General features: G+C 41.1%; 1 protein-coding gene across 3 annotated transcripts in view; it reads right to left on the reverse strand.

The window, feature by feature from the left end:
* Nucleotides 1-3,378, reverse strand: part of SANBR (SANT and BTB domain regulator of CSR) — a 62,668-nt gene extending 59,290 nt beyond the window's left edge. For 2 of the 3 annotated variants that reach the window (XR_009248601.1, XM_058684001.1), the window contains exon 1: nucleotides 3,227-3,378. The gene's annotated coding sequence lies outside the window, so the exon portion shown is untranslated. The remainder of the gene's footprint in view (nucleotides 1-3,226) is intronic. The other variant, XM_058684000.1, reaches the window with a different exon arrangement.
* Nucleotides 3,379-15,242: the final 11,864 nt, after the last annotated feature.

Genomic DNA, 15,242 nt, shown 5'->3' on the forward strand with positions numbered 1-15,242 from the left:
CTATAACATTCTTTTGACTTTGCTATATGTTTAAAATTTTTCATAATAAAACACTGGGGGGGGGGAAGTTGAATACAATATATCTTCCTTAAAAAAAATCCATAAGTGTGCCTTATTTGTACATTGATTGGCAATTCACAGGTGGTGGAGTTTAACTGTAAAAAAAACCAAATAAAACACAAACACACACAAACAAAAAAATAAAGCTCATTAAAAGAATTATAATTTCATTCTAGTCCTAAGCAATATTTCCTTTATTCTTTTGTGAGTGAATGTCCATCCTACAAACAATGAAGACTGAGTATATTTAAATTTTACTAATGTAATCAAATGAAATTTAAAAACAAGTTAATCTGACATGATAGGATAAGCATAATCATTGTTATGCTATGTGATTATTAGTTATAAATTGTGGGAAGATTATAGCAACAATTGTAATTAGTATTATTTCTAGAAATTTGAGTTTTTGGAGTGTTCTTCCTTGTCTTCAGGAAAAACATGACAATTGGCCTGATAAGGCTTAATCCTTACACACATCCAAACACACCCTGCCACTCAAATATAAAAAGCACCTACACGCATGTACGCAGTCACTCCTGCCCCGTGGAGGCTTCCCTTGCTTCTTCACCTGGCTCCCCACCCATCTGTCCTCCCATCGCATCCTCTAATTCAATCCAGGAGCCCTTGAATGACATGTCCAGTGACCAAGGGAGTCCAAGATCTTCAAGCAATAGAATCACCAAGAAAAAGGGCTCTAGAAAGCTTCCCAAATAAATGTAGTTCAATAAACATTTAGTGAGATTCAACTATGTGCCAAGCATTGTGGATACAAAAATAAATATGGCATGGTCCCTGTCCTCAAGGAATTTATGGTCTGGTGAGGGATATTAGCAGACAAACAGGTAATTTTAATATCATTTGCTGAGAACCAAAGCACAGGGGAGCCATGGAGGAGCAGAGGAAGAACACACATAATAATTGTTATTTATTGAGTACAACTGGCCCTTGAACAGTACAGGTTTGAGTGTACTGATCCACTTACACTCAGACTTCCTTCAGTACAATACTGGACTATGAATGTATTTGCTCTTCCTTATGATTTTTTTTTAATGTTTATTTATTTTTGCAACAGAGAGAGACAGAGCGTGAGCAGAGAGAGGGAGACACAGAATCAAGAGCAGGCTCCAGGCTCCAAGCTGTCAGCACAGAGCCTGACGCAGGGCCTGAACTCACAAACTGCAAGATCATGACCTGAGCTGAAGTCAGACACTTAACCAACTGAGCCACCCAAACGTCCCAGCTGACCTTATGATTTTCTTAATAACATTTTCTTCTCTTTAGTTTTCTTTATTGTGAGAATACAGTATATAATATATATACAAAATACGTGTTAATAGACTATGTTATCAGTAAGGTTTGTGGTCAACAGTACGCTATTAGTGCTTAAGTTGTGAGGGAGTTGAAAGTTAACATGAGTATTTTCGACTGAGGGTGGTCAACACTCCAACCCCTGCATTTTCAAGGGCTAACTGCAGTTTAATAATTGTAAAACACTTCTTTGAGCCCAGGTGAACATAGATTTTACAAAGCTTTATTGTTCTCCACTTGTATGCCTAGCACATTGTCACTTTTCATACCACACAATTTGAAATGTATGTTAGAACATAGAGTATTTCATTATAATTTGTCTGGACCTCAGTAGAAAACAGTCTAATCCACAATTCAGGGCAAGGATTTGGGTGCTTTTTTTTTTTCTTCACTTTCAAAAATATTCATTTAAAAGTTCTAAAATATTTATTGTGGCCTGCAAAGTGCTGGCACTTGTTAGCTAATTAAAAATACTGTCCATATCAAATACTTAAAATTTTTTGTATATATTTCACATGTAATATTCATTTATAATATACACGATATTCTCATAAATTCTCTTGGAATAGCTGTCATAGTGCACTACATTCTGGAAAGAAAAGTACAGACTTATCAAAAACTGTGGCAATAAGAAAAAATTTGAAGTTCAAATTACACCACTACTAAATCTAGTTCCATTCACGATAAATTATTTTTTTTAATTTTTTTTAACGTTTATTTATTTTTGAGACAGGGAGAGCCAGAGCATGAACAGGGGAGGGTCAGAGAGAGGGAGACACAGAATATGACGCAGGCTCCAGGCTCTGAGCTGTCAGCATAGAGCCCGACGCGGGGCTAGAACTCACGGACCGCAAGATCATGACCTGAGCCGAAGTCGGCCGCCTAACCGACTGAGCCACCCAGGCGCCCTGATAAATTATTTTTTTAATGTTAATTAATGCTTAAGGTCAAACGTGTTATTTACCTGAAATAAACATTCTATTTAATGCACTACACTTTTTAAGAACTCTTCGCGTCCTACTCCCCCCACCCCATTCCCACAATCTTGGTTTATTTAAATGTTTTAATAAAACTAATCTAATTAATTAAGACCAAATGGAAGTCCACCACTGGCATCTGATTTTTTTTTTTTTTCCAAATAGAAAAAGGCTTTTGTAGACAAAGCCTTTTTCCTTAGGTAGAGGAAAGACGCTAAACGAAGGGGCCGGTAGGGTAGGTAGGTCAAAGGCCTTTGGCGTAACTGAGATCGGGAGAGAACAGAGTCATCCTGCTCCAGGGGAGAAGCCTTGTGTCCACGCTTCCTGACCACAAATGAGAACCGAGGCTGTTGGCTTTCACCGTGAACGAAAAAATCACATCTGCAACCCAGGATAAATAGATCAAAGCCGTGCAAACCTTGGGCGCAGACCTCACCGCGAGGAGCGTCCTCAGAGTTCCCCAGCCTGTGGTGTCCCCGCCTTTCCCGTAGGGGTAGAAACTCCCCGGGCGTGGAGCGGGTTGGGGACTGACAAAGGCGCCGGTTAGGGGGCAAGGCTGAGGGAAGATGCTGGCAGACACAGGGCGCGGCCCGGCGGACGGACACCAGGGCACCCTCTGCTGGTGGTGCGGCGGGGACCGGCGGCAGGGACCGGCGGCAGGGACCGGCGGCAGGGACCTGGGGCTGGGAAGGCCGGCAGGCTGCAGGCTGGGCGTGGGGACGTTCGGGGGCGCTTGGGCTAACGGGACCCCGGCCCGGCCCGGCGGAGGAGGAGGCCGCGGCGTGAAGCCGCTGACTGCCAACGGTACCGCCCCTTGCCGCACTTCCCGCCCCCCCCCCCCACCCCCGCCGGCACCCCAGGCCCCTCGACGTCTCTCTCACCTGCTCGGGGCCGCGATGGCCCTCACTACGCCTTTGTCACCTGCAGTGGCCGGCACAGACTGTCCTCGCGCCATTAAGCTCCAGCTACCCGGCCCGCAAGCATGGCCACGGTACTCACACGCATCGCCCCTCCTGCTCGCAGGGTACCGCCGGCCCCCACGCCGTCCAACCAATCACAGGCCAGCGCTACAGCGGCGGAACCAATGAACAACTAGCTCCTGCAGGGCTGGGACGGGTGGCCAGAGAAGCGGCTGCAGCTAGCGGCCGCAGCCCAGTGCCTTTGCCTTTCCCTTCCCCCTCTCGCTTTCACTCCTGGGCTTGTCGCAGTGCAGCGTCTTCACCCCCCAGCGTCTTGTTTCTTAGCAACCAGATCCTCCCGACCGGATCTTAAGTGACCAACTCTTGACTCTAGAGGAAATAGAAACAAGGGAGATAAAAGAACTCGGATCAACCATGGATGAAATAGTTGGCGGTATAGGTCACTTTGGTATAGGCGCTTAGGTAGAATGGTAAAGTTGTATCATTTAGAAGGACACAAGAAGTATCTTGGGTGAAGCGTTGTCATTATTATCAGGAGGCATCTCCTGAAAAATGTAAATAGCTCTGGGTTAGAAATTCAGTGTTCATTCACATTGATAGGTTCCACATGTGTTACTGTGGTAACTACTATTACTGGGAAACAAGTAAGATATATAAGTCTCAGTCTTGTAGGGTAAATACTACTATGTGTCAATTACTTTTTTTAATTTTATTTTTAAAATTTCGATCCAAATTAGCATATAGTGCAACAATGATTTCAGGAGCAGATTCCTTAATGTCCCTTACTCATTTAGCCCATCCCCCCTCCCATAACCCCTCCAGTAACCCTGTTTGTTCTCCATATTTAAGAGTCTCTTAATGTTTTGTCCCCCTCCCTGTTTTTTATTATTTTTGCTTCCCTTCCCTTATGTTCATCTGTTCTGTGTCTTAAATTCCTCATATGAGTGAAGTCATATGATATTGGTCTTTCTCTAATTTCGCTTAGCATAATTACCCTCTAGTTCCATCCACGTAGTTACAAATGACAAGATTTCATTCTTTTTGATTGCTGAGTAATACTCCATTGTATATATATACCACCTCTTCTTTATCCATTCATCCATTGATGGACCGTTGGGCTCTTTCCATACCCTGGCTAGTGTTGATACTGCTGCTATGAACATCGGGGTGCATGTGTCCCTTTAAAACAGCATCTCTGGGGGCGCCTGGGTGGCGCAGTCGGTTAAGCGTCCGACTTCAGCCAGGTCACGATCTCGCGGTCCGTGAGTTCGAGCCCCGCGTCAGGCTCTGGGCTGATGGCTCGGAGCCTGGAGCCTGTTTCCGATTCTGTGTCTCCCTCTCTCTCTGCCCCTCCCCCGTTCATGCTCTGTCTCTCTCTGTCCAAAAATAAATAAAAAACGTTGAAAAAAAAATAAATAAAAAATAAAACAGCATCTCTGTATCCCTTGGATAAATATCTGGTAGTGCAATTGCTGGGTTGTGGGATAGTTCTATTTTTAATTTTTAAGGAACCTCCATACTGTTTTCCAGAGTGGCTGCATCAGCTTGCATTCCCACCAGCAATGCAAAAGAGATCCTCTTTCTCCTCATCCTCGCCAACATCTGTTGTTGCCTGAGTTGTTCATGTGAGCCATTCCGACAGGTGGGAGGTAGTATCTCATTGTGGTTTTGATTGGTATTTCCCTGATGATGAGTGATGTTGAACATTTTTCACGTTTGGTTGGCTACCTGGATGTCTTCTTTGGAAAAGTGTCTATTCATGTCTTTTGCCCATTTCTTCACTGAATTATTTGTTTTTTTGGTGTTGAGTTTGATAAGTTCCTTATAGATTTTGGATACTAACCCTTTATCTGCTATGTCATTTGCAAATATCTTCTCCCATTCTGTCGGATGCCTTTTAGTTTTGTTGATTGTTTCCTTCGTTGTGCAGAAGCTTTTTATTTTGATGAGGTCCCAATAGTTCATGTTTCCTTTTGTTTCCCTTGCCTCTGAAGATGTGTTGAGTAAGAAGTTGTTGCGGCCAAGATCAAAGAGGTTTTTGCCTGCTTTCTCCTTGAGGATTTTGATGGCTTCCTGTCTTACATTTAGGTCTTTCATCCATTTTGAGTTTATTTTTTGTGTATGGTGTAAGAAAGTGGCCCAGGTTCATTCTTCTGCGTGTCGCTGTCCAGTTTTCCCAGCACCACTTGCTGAAGAGACTGTCTTTATTCCATTGGATATTCTTTCCTGCTTTGTCAAAGATTAGTTGGCCATGTTTGTGGGTCCATTTCTGGGTTCTCTATTCTGTTCCATTGATCTGGGTGTCTGTTTTTGTGCCATCAATTACTTTTTTAAAATTTATTTTGAGAGAGAGAGAGAGAGAGAGAGAGAGAGAGAGAGAGAGAATATCCCAAGCAGGCTCTGCATTGTCAGGGAAGAGCCCATTATGGGGCTAGAACTCATGAACCAAATGGTGAGATCACAACCTGAGAGGAAATCAAGAGAGGAAATCAAGAGTCGGATGCTTAATGGTCTGAGCCACCCAGGTGCCCCCCCATGTCAATTACTTTTTTTAATTTTTATTTTTTATAAATATGTTTTAATGTTTGTTGGGGGGGGCAGGAGGGCAGAAAGGGAGACAGAGGATCTAAAGCTGGCTCTGTGCTGACAGCAGAGAGCCCAATGTGGGGCTTGAACCCACTAACTGTGAGATCATGACCTGAGCCCAAGCCAGAGGCCTAACCAACCAAGCCACTCAGGTGCTTCCATGTCAATTACTTTTAATTTTCACTTGCAATGTGTCTAGTCTGAGGACTAAAACTAAATGTTAGAAAGGACAGAAAAAATAAAGCTCTATTCAAATGGGTAAATTACTATAATGAGATCTGATGATTTGAGTGGCTGTCAGTTTTTTCTAATTGTATCAACTCTGACTTTTTGCTATTTTTACTATCAAATCTTTTATTATATTTATTCCACAGAGACACGGAAGTTAGGCAAGCTCTGTATTTAATTAGGTAAATACTTTTTTTAATGTTTATTTGAGAGAGAGAGAGAGAGAGAGAGAGAGAGCGCCCGAGCGGGGAAGAGGCAGAGAGAGAGGGAGACACAGAATCCAAATCCGAAGCAGGCTCCAGTCTCTGAGCAGCCAGCACAGATCCTGACACAGGGCTCAAACTCAGGAACCGTGAGATCATGACCTGATCCGAAGTGGGACGCTTAACCGACTGAGCCACCCAGGTGCGCCTAGTTAGGTAAATTCTTAAAGAGAAGCTGTTTGCTTCTCTTACTTGCCCTTGACTTTCTTTCTCCTAGTCCTGAACTCAGTTGTGATGGTGGTGAGCCAGTTTAAACCATGAGGATTAGAAAGACTCATGAGAGGGGCGCCTGGGTGGCTCAGTCAGTTGTGTCTGACTCTTGATTTTAGCTCAGGTCATGATCTCATGGTTTGTGGGTTTAGGCCCGCATCAGGCTCAGCACTGAGTGTGGAGCTTGCTTGGGATTTTCTCTCTCCCTCCGTGTCTCTCTGCCCCTCATGCAAGCGTGCTCTCTCTCTCAAAATAAATAAACTTTAAAAAGTAAATGTTACTTTAAAAATAAAAAAAGGACTCATGAGATTTTTTTTTTTAGAGCAGTAACATAGAAGGCACCTTGGCCTTGAACTTAATTACCTTGTGAAGAGAAGCTGCCTAACAGGCCCTAGACTGTTATATGAGAAAAAGTATTTATCTTTCTTTAGCTACTGTTGTTTTTTTGGTCTGTTACAGAAGTTTAGAGTAGTCCCTAAAAGGGAAAACTTGGTCCCTGAAAGGGGTGTGCTATAATTACAAAGATCTAAGCTATGTATGGCATCGGCAGGTAGAAGCATATTGCAGGCTGGAAGGCTGGTAACTCCGAGTGTATTGGGAAGTGTCACTTGTGTTAACTTGAAAGGTAGATTATCAAGCCTACGGCTCTGAGGAAAGGGGTTTAGAAAAGGTCAAAATCTAAGTTCATATTGGCTGACAATTTTTGCTTTTAGCAAGGTTCGATAAAAAGGAATGAAGTCAGTTAAGAATCAACCAGTTTAGAGGTTAGAGTGGGAGAGAGCCAAAGCATAAGAGACTGTTAAAAACTGAGAACAAACTGAGGGTTGATGGGGGGTGGGAGGGAGGGAAGGGTGGGGGATGGGTATTGAGGAGGGCACCTTTTGGGATGAGCACTGGGTGTTGTATGGAAACCAATTTGACCATAAATTTCATATATTGGAAAAAAAAAAAAAAAAAAAGAACCAGTTTGCAAGCGGAGATAGAATAGAGCTCTATTCCTGGACCCCATTCACAACATTTGCTCTTGCTGTAGATCCACATACTACTATACCATCTCTAAATGATCAATTCGGGAACTTAATGTTTGAAGCTTTCCTCATCACTCTCTAGTCTTTTCGAGAACAATATCCCTTTACAGAATGACAGAGCAAGAAAGAATCCTTGATAGATGGGCTTCTTCAATCTTTTTATTCCAAGGTTAGAGAAAGTTCAAGTGACTTGCCCAAGGTCAACTCATTCGGTTCAATGACCTTTGCCCAAGGAAGAATCTTTGGCATTGTACAGATGTTCCTTCCTAAGGCCTTTTATGCAGAATGGGTAATTGTATCTAAAACTTTCATCTATTTCCCCTTCCTCACCAAGTCTAACCCTTTTATGTTCAGAAGCTCATCCCTCTGTTTTAGTACAGACTAAGTTGCTTTAACAAAGAGACCCTAAATACAGTGGCTTAAACACAATAAAAGTTTATTTCTCTCTCAAATTACAGTACAGGTGGGTGCTCCAGAACTGGTGTGGCTGCTTTGCCAATCTTGACACAAAACTTCCATCTCTGAGTCTGAAATGGCTGCAGAGAAAATGTGGGATAGTAGTGTAAAGCAGTTAAATTCTCCATGGGGGGTGAGGAGACAACCTCTAAAATTGTAAGAAATACAGGATGAGCACATTATTTAGAAATAAGGTAAAAAGCAGGGGCGCCTGGGTGGCGCAGTCGGTTAAGCGTCCGACTTCAGCCAGGTCACGATCTCGCGGTCCGTGAGTTCGAGCCCCGCGTCAGGCTCTGGGCTGATGGCTCGGAGCCTGGAGCCTGTTTCCGGTTCTGTGTCTCCCTCTCTCTCTGCCCCTCCCCCGTTCATGCTATGTCTCTCTCTGTCCCAAAAATAAATAAAAAACGTTGAAAAAAAAAAAAAAAAAAAAAAAAAGAAAGAAGGTAAAAAGCAGAGTAGCAGAAAAGCTAAATGTGTTTGCTTCTGGGAACCTGGAGTGAGGTAGGGGACTACTTTATTTCCTTTTTTTTTTAAATCACAATTTGATTTTCTAAAACCATGCGATTTTACTAGTTTCATAGTTAAAAATATGTGAATGGATAAAACATATATATGATGGAAAAATAGTAACTTCAAACAAGTTATTTCTTCAACTAGGCAAATATTAAATATGAAAAATTAACCATAACAATCTGGAATAAAACTTCAAGGGATACTGACATTGGTGAAGGAATAGGGGCAGGGGACCAGTAGGGAGAAGTGTCTGGAGGAGAAAGCAGGGAGGATGATAGCGTGCCAACATTCTTGTGTGGTTGTAAGACTTCAATATTGATAACTTTAAACACTGGTAGAGAAAAATAAACATAATTAGGGGTTAAAAAGTAACCACAACAAGAATAAAAATAGAAATGTATAGGTTTCAAACCTGAAGAGACAATGCATCTGGTGGTTTCTGAGGATCTGTCTCTTGCTTCAACAGTGTCTGGATGGAACGGATGCAGGGACGCCCCTTCTACCAGCCTCCCGACCACCCTCCAACCCTTTTTCCAGTCACAACCTTTGGAGCCATCTTCTCAGCCATCCTTTGCCTCTGGTACTGGCCAACACCCTATTTTGAGCTTAGCTCTTTATTACTCATTAACTGTGAGCTCCCCGGATTCCTCAGAATTATTTCACCGAGGTGGAGGGGGCTGTCAACCTCCTGGTCAACATGCATCTGCAGGCCTCCTACACCTACCTCTATGGTCTTCTATTTCGACTGTGACAATGGGGCTCTGGAGGGCGTGGGCCACTTCTGAGTGTTGGCTGAGAAGTGCGAGGGTGCGGAGTGTCCCCAGAAGGTGCAAAGTCAACGAGGCAGCTGTACCCTCTTCCAGGACCAGGACCAGGTAGAAGCTGTTCCAGGAAGAGTGTAATGAAACCCTGGAAGCTGCCCCGGTTCTGGAGAAGAACTTGAACCAGGCCCTTTTGGCTTTGCATGCCCTCGGTTCCGCGCACACAGACCCCCATCTCTGTGACTTCCTGGAGGACCAAGATGAGAAGGGGATCAAGAAGATGGGCAACCACCTGACTCACCCCTGTAGGTGGGATAGCCCCCAGGCTGGGCTGGGCGAGTATCTCTTCTAAAGGCTGGCCCTCAAGCTCGACTAGGAGCCTTTGAAGCCTGGCAGCCTTTGAAGGACCTCTCTGGCCTGCAACCCCCGGACCAGGGCTTGTGCCTGAGCCTCTCCCTGCAGCCACCAGGCAGCTTTTTAACCACCCTGGAGCCCTGTCCCAAGCCATGGACCAAATGGAAACAATAAAGCTTTTTGCAGCAAAAATTAAAAAGAAAAAAACAACAAAACAAAAAACCTGAAGAAAAAAATGTGATCTATAAAAAAAGAAATTTTAAGTACAACACTTGTAGTAAGGTAGTGGAAATATGTGAAAAACTGATAAAACCATGAAAAGCTATCAAATATCAGATTTTAAACATAGTCCACTTAGAAAGAGCAGAGACCAAAAAAAAAAAAAAAAAAAAGCAAATGTAAAGACAAATTTAAAATATAAGTTCAGGGGCACCTGGCTGGCTTAGTTGGTGGAGCATGTGACTCTTGATCTCTGGATTATAGGTTCAAGCCCCACCTTGGGTGCAGAGATTACTTAAAAATAAAAAATAAAAATACAAGTTCAATCTAATGTACTTTTCAGTCTAACATAATTCCCTAATCCACGTTTCCACATGGAAGTATTTCTCAAGAGTGACACTCCGGTGCTTATTTTTTCCCACCTTCCCTTCCTCTCTTACTGCTTCTCAGGGAAGGAGTGTTAGCTGATTAGTGATTTTATAAGAAAAAATTATACACATGTAGTTTTCCAGCCCCTCTCCACTCTCACTGGATTGCTTACCTACAGTGAAGGTGATTTCTGGCGTTTTTCTGAACATTCTCTAAGTTTGGTAGTTTACTTTGTCTGAGACTGGATGGATAGTTGAATTCAGGTAAATATTAGCAAATCCTATGCATGCCCTCCAAACTAGCTTTAACATAGTTCGCAAACCAGCCCGACCTGCCTGTTCAAGATCTTCAATTAGCTGTTTACTCTCTTATTATTATTTTTTAGTAAGCTCTATGTCCAATGTGGGGCTTGAACTCAGGATCTTGAGATCAAGAGTTGCATGCTCTACCAACTGAGGCAGTCAGATGCCCCTGGTCTCTTATTCTTAAACATAAGCAAACAACCAAAATTCAGCAGAAACCTGAGGAAAAGATTTGTCATGAAAGACCAAAGATCTACAACAGGGGGAAAAAGACCATGTAGGAAAATGGAAACCTCGAAACAGAACCACCAGTTCTCTTATGTGGAATGACTCAAGAGAAACATAATGTTGCTTTCTGTTACAGCTTATTAAAAAAATTTTTTTTCTTAATGCTTATTTATTTTTGAGAGAGAGAGTGCAAGCAAGGATGGGGCAAAGAGGGAGGGAGACACAGACTCCAAAGCAGGCTCCAGGCTCTGAGCTGCCAGCCCAGACAGAGCCCGATGTGGGGCCCGAACTCACAAACAGTGAGATCATGACCTGAGCCGAAGTCAGGCATTCAACCAACTGAGACACCCAGGCACCCCATGTTACAGCTTATTTTTAATGTGATAGAGCCTGGGTAAGCCTGGCCCAGATTATTAGCTGTATGTGATTAGCTAAACTGCATGGTGATGAAGTCCTTGCCCTTTTCCTTCAAGTCCTGTTCCCTGGATCATTTGAGAACACACAAGTGATCTACTCCTGATTGAAGGATGGCCACAGGGAACTTAAAAGTAGAAAAGCCTAAGCACCCCACTCCCCTGGACTGTGTTACAGGCAGTTATTCAGTTCTAGTAGTTGGTACTTTCCAAAATACACTAACTGTGGATAACCCTGGGTTTCCTAAGATTTGCTCAGGACCTTGCCCAATGATTTCTCCAGAAATGGTTCTTGTAAATTCTCAGAGAAACTAAAGCCAGACTATGATCCAGTGCGTCTTTTCAGCTTATCTTCTCCTGGGACACCTTATCAAACAGCAGCAATAGTACCTTCTGTATACAGCTAGATTTCTGCATGCTAGTACTTTTTTTTTTTTTTTTTAAGTAGGCTTCATGCCCAGCACAGAGCCCAACGTGGGGCTTGAATGCACGACCCTGAGATCAAGACCTGAGCTGAGATCAAGAGTCGGACACTTAACCCACTGAGCAACCCAGGTGCCCTGCTAATACCTCACTTTTATATTAATCATCTTACACACACACACACACACACACACACACATACATATATATGTATATGTGTATACGTATATATGTATACATACATATATAAATGTATTTTTTTTGGTAAAACAAATTATTTCATCGAAAAAAAATAGTACCCAGAAGGAATGCAAGAATGGTTTGATATCAGAAAATCAATATTATTCATCAATTATTATTACTAGAGGTGAAAAGTCAAAAGACAATCTAAACAAATGCAGATTTAAAACAGCAATAAAAGGGAACTTCTTTGGATAAAAGACTAGCATAAGCCTCACAGCAAACATCACATTTAACAGAGCAACTTTAGAATCTGAGGTAGAAAAAATAAAAATGCCTGCTACCACAGCCACTGTCAAAAACAGATGGGCAATAAAGAGAATGCTAAGCACAAAGACTAAAAAGGAAGAGATAAGACTGTCATTATTTGCATTTACATAGACAATCCAAGAGAATCAATATCAGAACTAATAAGCATTCTTCAAAGCTGCAAATACAAGATCAACATACCCAGTTCAGTACATTTCTCTGTACCAGAAATAATAGGACACCATTGTCAATAGCAACATAATTTATAAAATCCCTAGGAACAGCCAAAACAACAAAAACCCAACAAACACACATACACATAATGTCCTGAATAAATGGGAAATTGTGTTCATGAATGGGATGATTTAACCGTATGTCAATTTTTTCTAGATTAACCTCTATATTCAATGTAATTCCAACCAAAATCTCAGCAGCTTTTTTAAAAAAGGGAACTTGATAAACTGATACTATAACTTAAGCCAAATAAAAACCCACAAATGGCTAATGTAATTTTCACAAAGCAGGGCAAAATAGATTCACCTATCATATATTAGGACATATTACCAAGTAACGTTAAGTAAGACAGTGTTGTACTGGGAAAGAAAGGAACTGATATATATCAATAGAAGATAGAGAGCCTCAAAGTTTCATGTTTATAGGAACTTGGTATGTAATGAAATGGGGGAAGATGTAGATTATTTGGTAATGGTTAGAAAAATGGACTACCATCCTACCCTGCATGCCCAGCAGACATTCACAAGACCCAAAAGGATATAGCTCAGCACAAAGGTCACTTAGCTTGGCAGGATATACCATAGTAAATAGATCATGTAGAGAAGGGCATTCTCCTTAGGTAAGCCTCATGTGCCACAGGAACCACTATCTTGTAAAAATCCCTGATGGTAGGTTCCAAGTCTCTGCAATGAGGAACAAGCTCAGTTACAGTCTTCCCTTTCTCTGAGAATTCTCAAAGCCTGTGTTGTTTTTTTGTTTTTGGTACAACACAAAAATGTTGCTGGGTAAGTAGTTGGCATTCTGTATTTATCTTAATAGATTTCCAAGGAAATTGTGCTAAGGAGAAGGTAAAACCAAAATAATTTCCCCATACATAGAGAGAAGGGATTTTGTTAACCCATTCCCTTTTATGACTAGCCGGAGAAAAAGTTGGATTCATACCACATGCTACATCCAAAGGTAAATTCCAATTAAACTAAAGGCCTAAATGTAAATGGTGAAACTATAAAACTGAGAAGACCTAAAAAGCACAATTGGGAAAATCGAAGATTTCTATTCCATGAAGGACACCAAACACAAGAATTAACAAATGACAAGACCAAGTTATTTCCAATGTCTGAACCTGACAATAACATGTCTAGACTCTATAAAAAGTTTCTTACTATATAATCAGCAAGAAAGATAAAAACTTAATAGGAAAAAAAAGGCAAATTATAAGTACAATATAGTGTTTTCCAAAGAATAGAAAACCAAAAAAGCATATGCCTACCCTCGTTAGTAATCAGACAATGCAGATTAAGACAAAAACACAGTTTCACATATCAGCTTCACAAAAAATCAAATAATATCAAGTGCTGCTGAAGAGGCAGATAAAATGTAATCCTCATGTTTTGCTGGTCCAAGTGTAAAATGGTGCAACCATTGCTGAAAACAATGCAGCATTACTTAACTGAAATTAAATATGCATATACCCCCAACCCGAGGCATTCTACTCTAGGACATATATCCCATACAGATGACAGGGCAGTTTCATAGGAAGACACGTACAAGTTTGTAGAAGGGGAAACAGCTTAAGTATCTGTGGCTAGAGGAAAAGATCAGCTGTGGTATGTGAATGCAGTATAATAATATGCACTAGTCAGAAGCACATCATATAAGGTAACATGAGTAGGTCATAAAACTTAATATTTTAAGAAAGAAGCAAAATAGATTCATACCACATTATCATTTATATAGAACACATATTAAATATATAGTTTTAAAAAATATAGTTTTTTAAGGAAATATATACAAAATTTGGAAAATGGCTTGGAAGGATAAACATTAAGTATTGTAGGGAACAAGGAGTACGGAATAGCAGGAAGGAGAGGAAGAAAATAAAGGTGAAATAAAATAGAACAAAAGTGTAGCCTTTCTAGACCACTGATATTGGTGTCATTAATAAAGAGTATGATCAATGACTAACTCAATTGTGAACACCTGAGATCCTCACAAACCAAAACACTCATTTTACATGAGCAGAAACATTAAGCCTTAGGTTAAACATTGTTTCTTTAAATGTGAAAAACTATTCATGAAGCATAATAAGTATCCCAAAGGATTCATGCATTTGCTGAGTTTAAAAGAAACAGTTCATTGTTCCAAATAAGATAAGCTCAATAAAAAACTAATACGAAAGAACATGTCAAGGCAATGCTGAAAAAACAAAACTTCTTGTGTTGAATAAATATTCCAATGTGCTTTTCTAAGTTAGGCAGTTCCAGTATTCAGCAAAATAATTTTAAATTGCATTTTAGGCAAAGTTGTAAGTACAAGCAAATTTTGATTTTTAATTAAGTATATGTGATTCTGAAATTCTAGATGGATATAAATCCTTTGTGACATTTTTACAGAATGTAAAAAGTTTCAATATACACAAAAAAATTTACAAAATATATACTTGCTGTAACGTTGTACTTTTGATTTTGCTTTACATATTTTTAAATGTTTATTTTTGAGAGCGAGAGATAGAGTGTGAGCGGGGTAGGGGCAGAGAGAGAGAGAGAGAGAGAGAGAGAGAGAGAGAATCCAAAGCAGGCTCCAGGCTCTGAGTCAGCACAGAACCCAACGTGGGACTCAAACCCACAAACTGGGAGATCATGACCTGAGCCAAAATTGGATGCTTAACTGACTGAGCCACCGAGGCGCCCCTGCTTTACATTTTTTAAGGAGTACTCTCACGTGAGACAGATGTAGCAGCTATGCCCCATGTTATTAGTGAGGAAACTGAAAAATACTGTGAGCTAAATCTTACAGTAAGTTCATAGTGGTAACCAGACTAGCAAATAGATCTCCCAAAACCTAGATTTGTGGTCTTGTATTTATAACCTTTTGGGTTTTTATTTTTATATAATGTAAATC

This window comes from Neofelis nebulosa, chromosome 9 (genome assembly GCF_028018385.1).
Source record: "Neofelis nebulosa isolate mNeoNeb1 chromosome 9, mNeoNeb1.pri, whole genome shotgun sequence".
Taxonomy (NCBI): domain Eukaryota; kingdom Metazoa; phylum Chordata; class Mammalia; order Carnivora; family Felidae; genus Neofelis; species Neofelis nebulosa.